Source organism: Procambarus clarkii, chromosome 70 (genome assembly GCF_040958095.1).
Source record: "Procambarus clarkii isolate CNS0578487 chromosome 70, FALCON_Pclarkii_2.0, whole genome shotgun sequence".
Classification (NCBI taxonomy): Eukaryota; Metazoa; Arthropoda; class Malacostraca; order Decapoda; family Cambaridae; genus Procambarus; species Procambarus clarkii.
Window position 1 is genome coordinate 30600299 of NC_091219.1, and position 15004 is coordinate 30615302.

A 15004-nucleotide genomic window follows, 5' to 3' on the forward strand; every position below is an offset into this window, starting at 1 on the left:
AAGAAGTCACTTACAATTAGCGTGTCAACTTTGGATTCATATACGCGCTCGAGTGCAAGGATTATGACAACCAATTCTGTTTGAAGAGTGGAGGCCCAGGTTACTTAGACGCGCTCTACACTCGTGGAGAAGGAACCATCTCTCCCTGTCACAACAACTGCACTTCCAGCTGCACCATAGGATTGATGCAAGGATCTATCAGAGTAAATAATCTGGGAAAGGGAGCGCTCTCTGACTAAAGCATCAATTTGGCTTAAGGCATTGTACTTTGCTTCTTGTCGAAGCAAGGTTTGTTCTTTAATCAGCTTCTTGGGCGGGAAAGGGGGACAATAATTTGGAAAGGAGTGATCTCCCATGGGACAGGAAAGTGTTGTTGTTGTCTCTCTTGGTAGGAGTGATGAAAGTATACATTCTGAGCACATTGGCAGTTACGGCAATCCATTTGGAGGGATGCTGACCTTCAAGGAAGAAGGCTTGGAGGGCTTCAGTGCAGGGGATAGGGTGGGTTAGCCTAAGCATCTTGATACCAATTAAAGCATTAATTTCAGTGATACGATCACTTACACACGAAATATTCAGTTCCTACCTCATGTTTAGTAATTTAGTTGTACGGGGGCATCCGAGGATTATCCTCATGGCTTCGTTTTGCATCTTTTCCAGCCCTCCAAGCATTCTCTCAGGCACTAGGGCAAGCATGGGTGCAGCATAATCAATCAGTGTACTAGCTCTACCTATAAATCCATCAACGTTTTGTATCTCGCCTTATATGTATATACTTTACCTGAATAAATATTTGATTTGATTTTGATTTTCGCTGTGAATAATAAAACGAAAAAAAAGACCTTATTTATTTTCCCACATAAACATGTCATATATAACATTTTCGCCTACAAATATTTTGAATCAAGACAACTCTGAGAAAGGACAGGAAATAATAATAATAAAATATATATATATATAATTCGGTGTTAGTGAGAAGTGAGGATTTTATGATTATCATTGTCATGAAGGATAAATGAGGCGACGACAGGTGCAGAACACTTCGTACAAAATATATTTCGCACAGGCATTTTTCTTAACCTAACGTAATCTAATGTAACCGATGATACACATTTAGAAAATACAAATCATATTATATAATGTGGGATTCATAGAAAACAGTTACACGTATGTTTGCTAAAAAAGGAATTGGTTATAAAATTCCAATGTTCGAAACGTGTATATACGAAGAAGGAGAGAAGGAGCGGCCAGTGAGAGAAGAGCCACAAGCCAGCCAACATGTCTTCACGAGAAGGTAAGACGCCATATCTTGTCCTATTGCCTCACTACTCCTGCTCTGTTAAAGCAGAATAGTTCTCTCTCTATGGAAATAAATCTATGTGTGTCTTGCAGGTGGAAAGAAGAAGCCGCTGAAGGCGCCCAAGAAGAAGAACCGCGGACATGGACGACGTGAGTATGAGAGCAGCGTGCGTGGGGAACCTCCCTGGTTCATCTTGTCATATCTCTCGCCACACTTCTGCTGCCTCTCACCCTTCCACTATACCACATTCGTATATTTAAACTTCGTATTAATTTATGTGGGTTCAGAAACGTCTGGGTGAGAATTATGACTACTGAGGAAGGGTAGGTTGGGAAGACATTAGTCCGTGCTGGGAATAAGTAATCCAGCAGTGCTTATTTATGCTGTTATTTAGGGCGGCGGCGGCGGTACAGGGATCAGAGGAGCCCGAGTGTGTGATTTATGTACAGGAATGTATAATGGGCTATATTGTCCAATATATGGTGATTAAGTGGTACGTGAGACTCGCCATGGTAGTAGTGACCAATTTTCCAAAGTGTGGAATTTAGTCACTTCACAATCCGGTTGATTTACGGAATGTTTAGTATTGATTGTGACCTTCATTAATGGAGCATTGGTGTAGTTAGGTTAGAATCTTACCCAAAAACGAGTTGGGTCAACCCGTGTATTGTATTCCAAAAATGTGTAACCGTGTTGGAAAGACGAATGCCCAAACAAATTTGTTTAAAACATCTTTATAACTTAATAAACAAAAATTATATGTCAGAAGGAAGACTAAAACATAATCTATATTTTAAACCGCTCCCGGAATAATATTTTAAGTAAAACCGAAGATATATGTGCAGTAGTTGTATAACGGTTGCATTTATCATCGCTCGTCGAGCTCGGAACCCGCAATATTCATATCAGAACAAGGCTTATTTTACATACGTTTGTTGATAAATGAAAGTGTTTTATGTGTTGCAAGAAAGATACAAATATAAGCTTCATCTTAATTCCATATCATGACATTTAAAGTTCAAGTAAAGATGGTACCAGTACATGCATTTTTATAATGGCGTCCAGTAGCTTGTCGGTCATGGAGTACAGATGCCTTCACACTGCCCGATAAGTTGTGTAATTAACAGATACAGTATGCTAATAAAGCCTAAAATATTATATGAAAGATGGAGATATTTGTGTTATTGTGAGTCTATAACAGGAAATATATCTTATCGGAAAATAAAGATACAGTACATCAGTTTTAAATTTTCATAGTGACTCGCCCTATCTATTGGATATTTGAGAAAATACCATAAGCCTCATAGCATTACATAAATAATGAAAAAGACATTTGCTCACTAAACTGCCACTGAATGAACGTAAAAATTTATATTTTTACAAGGAAATAATTTTATTTTATACCTAAATTAGACTTGAATAAAGTGGAAGGTGATGACAAAGTCGACGATTCAAACTCCTGTGTTGTGGAGCAACTATAAACCCCATATATATGTTGGCTGGCATAGCAGCCTCCTGTACACAGGGAACGAATAGTTGCACTTCTGTTTAATTTTGTTGCAAATTTAGTTGATATTAACTAAGATTGTATACAATAATAATTAGCACTACTGTAACTAAAAAACATTTAAGATTTATTAAAATTGTATCAAAGTTAAATAAAATATAGGACAAATGTTTTAATAATTTTTATTAATTATCCTATTGCAGTTATTAAAACGATTGTCCAATAGTTTAACTTCCAGGCATGTTTTTTTTAAATCTTAAATGTTTTGTGGTTATTTGTGCTAAATATTATTGTTAATATGCAATCTACTACAATTAACATCAATTAATTTGTGACAAATTAAGCAGAAATGTGACTTTAACTGTGTACAGAAGGCTGCTATGCCAGCTATCAATATATCTGGCATAAGTCGCCCCACAACATAGGTGCTTTGATCGTCGATTTCCTAAGTTGTCAACTGCCATCTATTTAAGTAATTTCTTTATAAAATGGGATTATTTCCTTGTAAAAATTTCACCATACAAAAGAATTAGGTTGCGGTGAACATTTAAACCTTTTGTTACCAAGTCGTGCAGTCCACTCATGACAAATTTTAGAACAGTTTTAAAACTTGTAGGGGTATCACAGTGAATAAACAAGTGATGAAGCTCCAAAAATTTTATGCGCATTTTATGATGCTAGGGAATAATCCCAGTTGTCTTGGTGCCAAACAATGCCCAAGGAAATTATGCCAACATAACTTTGGCATCATATGGTGCCAATTAGGCCATTTCATTGCCCAAAGCCAAACACCATTTTCTATTGTGTATATGCTTTTAACTCTTCTATGGGGTTGTAATGAAGTACACCAGGTAAACTAATCAACAATTCAAACATTATCAAATGGTATGAAAATATATATATATTTTTATACCCCAGCAACCTACTACTACAGCCACCCAACTCTACTACTACAACCAGCCACCCAACTCCCCAACTACTACAACCAGCCACCCAACTCTCCCTATTACTACATCCAGCCACCCAACTCCCCCCTACTACTACTGCCACCCAACTCCCCCTCCTACTACAACCACCCCCAGCCCCCTTCCTACTACTGCAACCCACCCCACCCCCCTCCCACTACTGCAACCACCCCCACCCCCTCCCACTACTGCAACCACCCCACCCCCCTCCCACTACTGCAACCACCCACCCCCCTCCCACTACTGCAACCACCCCACCCCCCCTCCCACTACTGCAACCACCCCACCCCCCTCCCACTACTGCAACCACCCCACCCCCCTCCCACTACTGCAACCACCCCACCCCCCTCCCACTACTGCAACCACCCCCACCCCCCTCCCACTACTGCAACCAACCCCACCCCCTCCTACTACTGCAACCACCCCACCCCCCTCCTACTACTGCAACCTCCCCACCCCCCTCCTAATACTGCAACCTCCTCACCCCCCTCCTAATACTGCAACCTCCCCACCCCCTCCTAATACTGCAACCACCCCCAGACCCTCCTTTCCTACAGGTGAAATTAATATTTATATCCTCTCAGCAATTGATGTTCTTTGTAAGTGGATCATTTGTAATCCTTTTTTTTTCATTATTTTTAATTCAAGGCGTTAATTGTGTAAAATTTTCTTTCAGGATGATAAGGCTTTTATGGAAAGAAAAAAGAGGAGGACAAAAAGATGAAGGAGCTGCAGGCACGTGCAAGCTAAAGGTGGTCCACTAGGTAAGTTGAGATCAGGTATTATCAGATGCAGGGTATTCAAACTTTGTTGGATGAGAGATGTAATACCGCATAAATTAATTCCTATCAAAATTTTTTTTTAGGCATTCATGATGCCCTTGACAAGCATACACAGTCAAAAGATGTTCGACAAATTCACACGAGGTTGTCTTGTAACCTGGAACATGCTGGAGGGGTGACAAGACTTCTGACATGGATTAACAATTTTCTAACTGACACAGATGAGGGCAGTAATCAGAGACAATGTATCTGATTGGAGGAGTGTTACTAGTGGAGTACCACAGGGTTCAGTTCTTGCACCAGTAATGTTCATTGTCTACATAAACACTACCGGAAGGAATACAGAATTATAGAACGTGTTTGCTGATGCTAAGCTATTGTGGATGACAGGAGATGCAGATGATTGTAATGCCTTTTAACTTGATCTAGATTAAAATAAGTGCCTAGAGGGTCGTGGCAAATGGAATTCAATGTGACTAAATGGCATGTTATGGAATGTGAATTGGAGAAAATAAGACCATGTACAACTTGCAAATTATTTGAAGAATTACAGAACTAATAAAGGATAAAATATAGGGGTGATTTTGGATAGTAAACTGTCGCCAGAGGAACACAAATAACATTGTGAGAGGAGCGTATGCGTCACTTTACAACTTCAGACTTGCTTTTTAATTACATAGATGGTGAAATACTAAAGAAACCCTACATGACTTTTGTGAGACCAAAATTGGAATTTGCAGCATTTGTATGGTGCCCAAATCTCAAGAAGCACATAAAAAACTGGAAAAGGTGCAAAGGCATTCTACAAAATGGCTTCTGGAACTGAAAAACTAGTTATGAGCAGAGACTAGAGGCATTAAACATGTCAAACAATTAGAAGATAGAAGAAAAAGAGGAGATATGATTACATTTACAAAATACTAACAGGAATTGACCAAATTGACAAGGATGATTTCCAGAAACCAACAAATTCATGGACAAGAGAAAACAGATTACAGAGAAAAAGGAAACAAAGGTGCTGAAATTTTTTTATAAAGTTTTCTTTTGCCAACAGAATGGTAGATGGTTGGAACAAGTTAAGTGAAAAGGTGGAGGCCAAAACAGTCAGTTTCAAAGCGTTATATGACAACTTACTGGGAAGACGGGACACCACAAGCGTAGCTCTCATCCTGTAACTGTAACTAACTAACTTCTTCCTTTCAGGTGAAGAATGAGTTTGTGGGCTTCCAGAGGGGTCCTTTGGTTGTGGATGCTTGGTTTGATTGCTTCGTGGCAATAGTTCTGTTTTGGTTGATCCAGTTTCCCTGGTTCTCTGTTGCAGGGCTCGTGTTTCTCAGATTGTCCGTAGTGTTATTACAACTAATCAGCCTGTGGTCTACCCTCGTGCCCATGAATCTAAGTGTGCTGCTCTGACGGTTGTCTTTTATATTCAGACTGATATTCAGGCACGAGGGTTTTGGAGGTCTAATAGTCTTGGCTGCCAGGTATCTTTTATTGTCCCTGGTTCTCTGCATGGACAATATGTTGCACTCATTTGTCGTGGAGATCAGTCGTCTGCAGTTCTGTCGTGACCCTTTTGTCCTTTCTGGGTAGTTAGCTTCAGGGAGCCAACGAGGTTCCCCACAGAAAACCAAAGTTGAATGTAATGAAATTCCAGTTTTTGGATGTGGCGTCCGGAGGCTCCCTGACCCTGGTCATCAGCAGGTTTAATTATAGAACTGGATTGAGTTGCCGGCTGACCTAGGCCGGCTCCCTCCTCTTCCCCAGGCGTGGGAAGGAGGCAAAATAGCATGGGGCTATTTCGCAAAATTTTGTTTTCATTATGGGAGAGTTAGCAGTTTTGAGGGTATAGTTTTGTCTTTACCATGTTTGCCTGTGTTGATTTGCCCATCTGGAAGCCTTCCCTTTTGGATGGTGGCAAAGATGATGAACTTTACGTTTAAAGTGTTCATTGCTCTGTGCCTCTCTGAGGGGACCAGGTTCTGGCTCGTGGTCTCCAGTAGGCCAGTAGAACTCCATGACTGATGGCACCTAGTATTATGGCACTTATTCATTGTGATAGCTTCATGAAGCTTCAGGGGGCTCATCCAGAAATTGACTTTTCATTACATTCAACACTTTTTTTTACTCAGTGGGTACAGGGCTGAAAGAATTGTCACTGTCAAAAGTTTAATATGGATAAACTTGTTATTCTGTTTCCATGTAACATTTTGATATACACTGTCAGTACTGTACAAATAATAAGTATTTTATTAATTTAAGAATTGCCAAATGTCATAGTAAAGCCTTATTGGCTTTTGGTATTTTTAGAGTTCCTTTTATTAACAGTTTGTGGTAAATTTTTTTGTTTTTTTCAGCAAGTGGTGGTATCAAAAAGAGTGGAAAGAAGTAACTACGGCCACATCTCACTAGATAACGCACTTGACCCCCACCATTATTTCATTGTAACACTTCATGAGGCATTTGTTTCATAAAATAAAAATGATATAAAAAAGTAGCTTACATTTTACTTAACCTTACAAGAAAATTAATCTAGGATTTTAGTTTTGCTTATTTAGTTTGTGGAATACTTTGGAAATGGGTTGTCATGATATAAAGAATTACTGTAATACTGAACATGCTTTTTTAAAGAATGTGGGTTGTATTTATAATTTAAAATTTCTCTATACTGCTTAACAAAATATTTACAATAAAATGAATCTGGGGGTTGGTTTGTATATTTGCTGTGGAATGGAAGTGTGATGGCTAGGCATACTAATCTCTGATTAACGTTCCCTTGGGGCTAGCTTTTCTGGGGTGGGGAGGTGTTGGGAAGTCTTTGCTTGCTGTTATTACCCAAAGGTTAAATCAAGTGTGGCTTGTGAAGATCCTCTAATGGCAAATGGCTGGAGAGCAGTTCAGTGTAGCCTATGATACTCCCCCCCCCCCTTTCATTGCTAATAAGCTCTTTAGTTTCAATTACTATATGTTATAAGAGAATTTGGGTGCACCACAGCTGGCCTTTGGTCCATACTAGGTGGGTCCCATTAAAATCTACCCCATCCCCTTTTTCCCCATACATATACAATACGTACTGTATATCCATTGCATTATTGAAACTTGTTTAATTAACTGCTAGTCTGAATTAAGCTAGCTGGCAGCCCAGGGTTGCAGTGGGTATGTGGGCCTGCGGGCCGCTGCAAGCAACAGCCTAGTGGACCAAACTCACAAGTCAAGCCTGGCCTCGGGCCGGGCTTGGAGAGAAGAATTCCCAGAACCCTATCAACCAGGGTCCGTCTAATTACCCAAAAGCCAGATAAAGCTTCCTGGCATTACGCTAGTAATGAATAAATGATATATTGACTGATTATAATGTTGGTGCTGAATGTAGAACATGGACAAACATATTTTTACTCTGAAAAAGTATCATTTCATAACGAAATTAGACGAAAATAAGCTGCTGGTGAGGCCAAAGCAAGTCTGTGGTCCAAGAGAATGTTGTGGAGCGACTTATCCAAGATATATTGTTGCGTACAGGTTATATTAACTTAAGTTGGTACAGGAGGCTGATATGCCAGGAAATACTCTTTAGGCAACAATGTATCTTGGATAAGTCGCTCCACAACATTCTCTTGGACCACAGACTTGCTTTGGCCTCACCAGCAGCTTATTTTCGTCTAATTTCGTTATAAATGATACTTTTTCAGAGTAAAAATATGTTTGTCATGTTCTACATTCAGCACCAACATTATAATCAGTCATATAATTTATTCATTACTAGCGTAATGCCAGGAAGCTTTATCTGGCTTTTGGGTAATTAGACGGACCCTGGTTGATAGGGTTCTGGGAATTCTTCTCTCCAAGCCGGCCGAGGCCAGGCTTGACTTGTGAGTTTGGTCCACTAGGCTGTTGCTTGCAGCGGCCCGCAGGCCCACATACCCACTGCAACCCTGGGCTGCAGCTAGCTTAATTCAGACTAGCAGTTAATTAAACAAGTTTCAATAATGCAATGGATATACAGTACGTATTGTATATGTATGGGGAAAAAGGGGATGGGGTAGATTTTAATGGGACCCACCTAGTATGGACCAAAGGCCAGCTGTGGTGCACCCAAATTCTCTTATAACATATAGTAATTGAAACTAAAGAGCTTATTAGCAATGAAGGGGGGGGGGGGAGTATCATAGGCTACACTGAACTGCTCTCCAGCCATTTGCCATTAGAGGATCTTCACAAGCCACACTTGATTAACCTTTGGGTAATAACAGCAAGCAAAGACTTCCCAACACCTCCCACCCCAGAAAAGCTAGCCCCAAGGGAACGTTAATCAGAGATTAGTATGCCTAGCCATCACACTTCCATTCCACAGCAAATATACAAACCAACCCCCAGATTCATTTTATTGTAAATATTTTGTTAAGCAGTATAGAGAAATTTTAAATTATAAATACAACCCACATTCTTTAAAAAAGCATGTTCAGTATTACAGTAATTCTTTATATCATGACAACCATTTCCAAAGTATTCCACAAACTAAATAAGCAAAACTAAAATCCTAGATTAATTTTCTTGTAAGGTTAAGTAAAATGTAAGCTACTTTTTTATATCATTTTATTTTATAAACAAATGCCTCATGAAGTGTTACAATGAAATAATGGTGGGGGTCAAGTGCGTTATCGTGAGATGTGGCCGTTACTTCTTTCACTCTTTTTGATACCACCACTTGCTGAAAAAAACAAAAAATTACCACAAACTGTTAATAAAAGGAACTCTAAAAATACCAAAAGCCAATAAGGCTTTACTATGACTTGGCAATTCTTAAATTAATAAAATACTTATTATTTGTACAGTACTGGACAGTGTATATCAAAATGTTACATGGAAACAGAATAACAAGTTTACCATATTAAACTTTTGACAGTGACAATTCTTTCAGCCTGTACCCACTGAGTAAAAAAAAGTGTTGAATGTAATGAAAAGTCAATTTCTGGATGAGCCCCTGAAGCTTCATGAAGCATCACAATGAATAAGTGCCATAATACTAGGTGCCATCAGTCATGGAGTTCTACTGGCCTACTGGAGACCACGAGCCAGAACCTGGTCCCCTCAGAGAGGCACAGAGCAATGAACACTTTAAACGTAAAGTTCATCATCTTGCCACCATCCAAAAGGGAAGGCTTCCAGATGGGCAAATCAACACAGGCAAACATGGTAAAGACAAAACTATACCTCAAAACTGCTAACTCTCCCATAATGAAAACAAAATTTTGCGAAATAGCCCCATGCTATTTTGCCTCCTTCCCACGCCTGGGGAAGAGGAAGGGAGCCGGCCTAGGTCAGCCGGGCAACTCAATCCAGTTCTATAATTAAACCTGCTGATGACCAGGGTTCAGGAGCCTCCGGACGCCACATCCAAAAACTGGAATTTCATTACATTCAACTTTGGTTTTCTGTGGGGAACCTCGTGGCTCCCTGAAGCTAACTACCCAGAAAGGACAAAAGGGTCACGACAGAACTGCAGACGACTGATCTCCACGACAAATGAGTGCAACATATTGTCCATGCAGAGAACCAGGGACAATAAAAGATACCTGGCAGCCAAGACTTAGACCTCCAAAACCCTCGTGCTGAATATCAGTCTGAATATAAAAGACAACCGTCAGAGCAGCACATTAGATTCATGGGCACGAGGGTAGACCACAGGCTGATTAGTTGTAATAACACTACGGACAATCTGAGAAACACGAGCCCTGCAAACAGAGAACCAGGGAAACTGGATCAACCAAAACAGAACTATTGCCACGAAGCAATCAAACCAAGCATCCACAACCAAAGGACCCCTCTGGAAGCCCACAAACTCATTCTTCACCTGAAAGGAAGAAGTTAGTTAGTTACAGTTACAGGATGAGAGCTACGCTTGTGGTGTCCCGTCTTCCCAGTAAGTTGTCATATAACGCTTTGAAACTGACTGTTTTGGCCTCACCTTTTCACTTAACTTGTTCCAACCATTCTACCATTCTGTTGGCAAAAGAAAACTTTATAAAAAAATTTCAGCACCTTTGTTTCCTTTTTCTCTGTAATCTGTTTTCTCTTGTCCATGAATTGTGGTTTCTGGAAATCATCCTTGTCAATTTGGTCAATTCCTGTTAGTATTTTGTAAATGTAATCATATCTCCTCTTTTCTTCTATCTTCTAATTTTTGACATGTTTAATGCCTCTAGTCTTGCTCATAACTAGTTTTTCAGTTCCAGAAGCCATTTTGTAGAATGCCTTTGCACCTTTTCCAGTTTTTTATGTGCTTCTTGAGATTTGGGCACCATACAAATGCTGCAAATTCCAATTTTGGTCTCACAAAAGTCATGTAGGGTTTCTTTAGTATTTCACCATCTATGTAATTAAAAAGCAAGTCGAAGTTGTAAAGTGACGCATACGCTCCTCTCACAATGTTATTTGTGTTCCTCTGGCGACAGTTTACTATCCAAAATCCCCTATATTTATCCTTTATTAGTTCTGTAATTCTTCAAATAATTGCAAGTTGTACATGGTCTTATTTTCTCCAATTCCACATTCCATAACATGCCATTTATTCACATTGAATTCCATTTGCCACGACCCTCTAGGCACTTATTTTATCTAGATCAAGTTAAAAGGCATTACAATCATCTGCACTCTGTCATCCACAATAGCTTAGCATCAGCAAAACACGTTCTATAATTCTGTATTCCTTCCGGTAGTGTTTATGTAGACAATGACATTACTGGTGCAAAACTGAACCCTGTGGTACTCCACTAGTAACACTCCTCCAATCAGATACATTGTCTCTGATTACTGCCCTCATCTGTGTCAGTTAGAAAATTGTTAATCCATGTCAGAAGTCTTGTCACCCCTCCAGCATGTTCAGGTTACAAGACAACCTCGTGTGAATTTGTCGAACATCTTTTGACTGTGTATGCTTGTCAAGGGCATCATGAATGCCTAAAAAAAATTTTGATAGGAATTAATTTATGCGGTTACATCTCTCATCCAACAAAGTTTGAATACCCTGCATCTGATAATACCTGATCTCAACTTACCTAGTGGACCACCTTTAGCTGCACGTGCCTGCAGCTCCTTCATCTTTTTGTCCTCCTCTTTTTTCTTTTCCATAAAAGCTTATCATCCTGAAAGAAAATTTTACACAATAACGCCTTGAATTAAAAATAATGAAAAAAAAAGGATTACAAATGATCCACTTACAAAGAACATCAATTGCTGAGAGGATATAAATATAATTTCACCTGTAGGAAAGAGGGTCTGGGGGTGGTTGCAGTATTAGGAGGGGGGGTGGGGAGGTTGCAGTATTAGGAGGGGGTGAGGAGGTTGCAGTATTAGGGGGGGGTGGGGAGGTTGCAGTAGTAGGAGGGGGGTGGGGTGGTTGCAGTAGTAGGAGGGGGTGGGGTGGTTGCAGTAGTGGGAGGGGGGGGGGGGTGGTTGCAGTAGTGGGAGGGGGGTGGGGTGGTTGCAGTAGTGGGAGGGGGGTGGGGTGGTTGCAGTAGTGGGAGGGGGGTGGGGTGGTTGCAGTAGTGGGAGGGGGGTGGGGTGGTTGCAGTAGGGGAGGGGGGTGGGGTGGTTGCAGTAGTGGGAGGGGGTGGGGGGTGGTTGCAGTAGGGGAGGGGGGTGGGGTGGTTGCAGTAGTGGGAGGGGGGTGGGGTGGTTGCAGTAGTAGGAAGGGGGCTGGGGGTGGTTGTAGTAGGGAGGGGGAGTTGGGTGGCAGTAGTAGTAGGGGGAGTTGGGTGGCTGGATGTAGTAATAGGGAGAGTTGGGTGGCTGGTTGTAGTAGTTGGGGAGTTGGGTGGCTGGTTGTAGTAGTAGAGTTGGGTGGCTGTAGTAGTAGGTTGCTGGGGTATAAAAATATATATATATTTTCATACCATTTGATAATGTTTGAATTGTTGATTAGTTTACCTGGTGTACTTCATTACAACCCCATAGAAGAGTTAAAAGCATATACACAATAGAAAATGGTGTTTGGCTTTGGGCAATGAAATGGCCTAATTGGCACCATATGATGCCAAAGTTATGTTGGCATAATTTCCTTGGGCATTGTTTGGCACCAAGACAACTGGGATTATTCCTAGCATCATAAAATGCGCATAAAATTTTTGGAGCTTCATCACTTGTTTATTCACTGTGATACCCCTACAAGTTTAAAACTGTTCTAAAATTTGTCATGAGTGGACTGCACGACTTGGTAACAACAAAAGGTTTAAATGTTCACCGCAACCTAATTCTTTTGTATGGTGAAATTTTTACAAGGAAATAATCCCATTTTATAAAGAAATTACTTAAATAGATGGCAGTGACAACTTAGGAAATCGACGATCAAAGCACCTATGTTGTGGGGCGACTTATGCCAGATATATTGATAGCTGGCATAGCAGCCTTCTGTACACAGTTAAAGTCACATTTCTGCTTAATTTGTCACAAATTTAATTGATGTTAATTGTAGTAGATTGCATATTAACAATAATATTAGCACAAATAACCACAAAACATTTAAGATTTAAAAAAACATGCCTGGAAGTTAAACTATTGGACAATCGTTTTAATAACTGCAATAGGATAATTAATAAAAATTATTAAAACATTTGTCCTATATTTTATTTAACTTTGATACAATTTTAATAAATCTTAAATGTTTTTTAGTTACAGTAGTGCTAATTATTATTGTATACAATCTTAGTAATCAACTAAATTTGCAACAAATTAAACAGAAGTGCAACTATTCGTTCCCTGTGTACAGGAGGCTGCTATGCCAGCCAACATATATATGGGGTTTATAGTTGCTCCACAACACAGGAGTTTGAATCGTCGACTTTGTCATCACCTTCCACTTTATTCAAGTCTAATTTAGGTATAAAATAAAATTATTTCCTTGTAAAAATATAAATTTTTACGTTCATTCAGTGGCAGTTAGTGAGCAAATGTCTTTTTCATTATTTATGTAATGCTATGAGGCTTATGGTATTTTCTAAATATCCAATAGATAGGCGAGTCACTATGAAAATTTAAAACTGATGTACTGTATCTTTATTTTCCGATAAGATATATTTCCTGTTATAGACTCACAATAACACAAATATCTCCATCTTTCATATAATATTTTAGGCTTTATTAGCATACTGTATATGTTAATTACAACAACTTATCGGGCAGTGTGAAGGCATCTGTACTCCATGACCGACAAGCTACTGGACGCCATTATAAAAATGCATGTACTGGTACCATCTTTACTTGAACTTTAAATGTCATGATATGGAATTAAGATGAAGCTTATATTTGTATCTTTCTTGCAACACAAAACACTTTCATTTATCAACAAACGTATGTAAAATAAGCCTTGTTCTGATATGAATGAATATGCGGGTTCCGAGCTCGACGAGCGATGATAAATGCAACCGTTATACAACTACTGCACATATATCTTCGGTTTTACTTAAAATATTATTCGGGAGCGGTTTAAAATATAGATTATGTTTAGTCTTCCTTCTGACATATAATTTTTGTTTATTAAGTTATAAAGATGTTTTAAACAAATTTGTTTGGGCATTCGTCTTTCCAACACGGTTACACATTTTTGGAATACAATACACGGGTTGACCCAACTCGTTTTGGGTAAGATTCTAACCTAACTACACCAATGCTCCATTAATGAAGGTCACAATCAATACTAAACATTCCGTAAATCAACCGGATTGTGAAGTGACTAAATTCACACTTTGGAAAATTGGTCACTACTACCATGGCGAGTCTCACGTACCACTTAATCAACCAATATTGGACAATATAGCCCATTATACATTCCTGTACATAAATCACACACTCGGGCTCCTCTGATCCCTGTACCGCCGCCGCCGCCCTAAATAACAGCATAAAATAAGCACTGCTGGATTACTTATTCCCAGCACGGACTAATGTCTTCCCAACCTACCCTTCCTCAGTAGTCATAATTCTCACCCAGACGTTCTGAACCCACATAAATTAATACGAAGTTTAAATATACGAATGTGGTATAGTGGAAGGGTGAGAGGCAGCAGAAGTGTGGCGAGAGATATGACAAGATGAACCAGGGAGGTTCCCCACGCACGCTGCTCTCATACTCAACGTCGTCCATGTCCGCGTTCTTCTTCTTGGGCGCCTTCAGCGGCTTTCTTTCCACCTGCAAGACACACATAGATTTATTTCCATAGAGAGAGAACTATCTGCTTTAACAGAGCAGGAGTAGTGAGGCAATAGGACAAGATATGGCGTCTTACCTTCTCGTGAAGACATGTTGGCTGGCTTGTGGCTCTTCTCTCACTGGCCGTCCTTCTCTCCTTCTTCGTATATACACGTTTCGAACATTGGAATTTTATAACCAATCCTTTTTTACAAACATACGTGTAACTGTTTTCTATGAATCCCACATTATAATATGATTGTATTTTCTAAA

The 15004-nt window shown here is 39.8% G+C and overlaps 2 long non-coding RNA genes across 2 annotated transcripts; one reads left to right on the top strand and one right to left on the bottom strand.

Annotated features, from left to right (window-relative positions):
• Positions 1-4478: 4478 nt before the first annotated feature.
• LOC138356120 (uncharacterized) lies at positions 4479-7051 on the top strand. Its single transcript, XR_011224203.1, has 2 exons — positions 4479-4536; positions 6912-7051. It is a non-coding gene; the product is annotated as an uncharacterized lncRNA (long non-coding RNA).
• A 2181-nt stretch (positions 7052-9232) lies between these two features.
• On the bottom strand, positions 9233-14691 carry LOC138356178 (uncharacterized). Its single transcript, XR_011224245.1, has 3 exons — positions 14678-14691; positions 11607-11693; positions 9233-9259 (listed from the first exon to the last, which is right to left on the bottom strand). It is a non-coding gene; the product is annotated as an uncharacterized lncRNA (long non-coding RNA).
• Between the last annotated feature and the right edge of the window lie 313 nt (positions 14692-15004).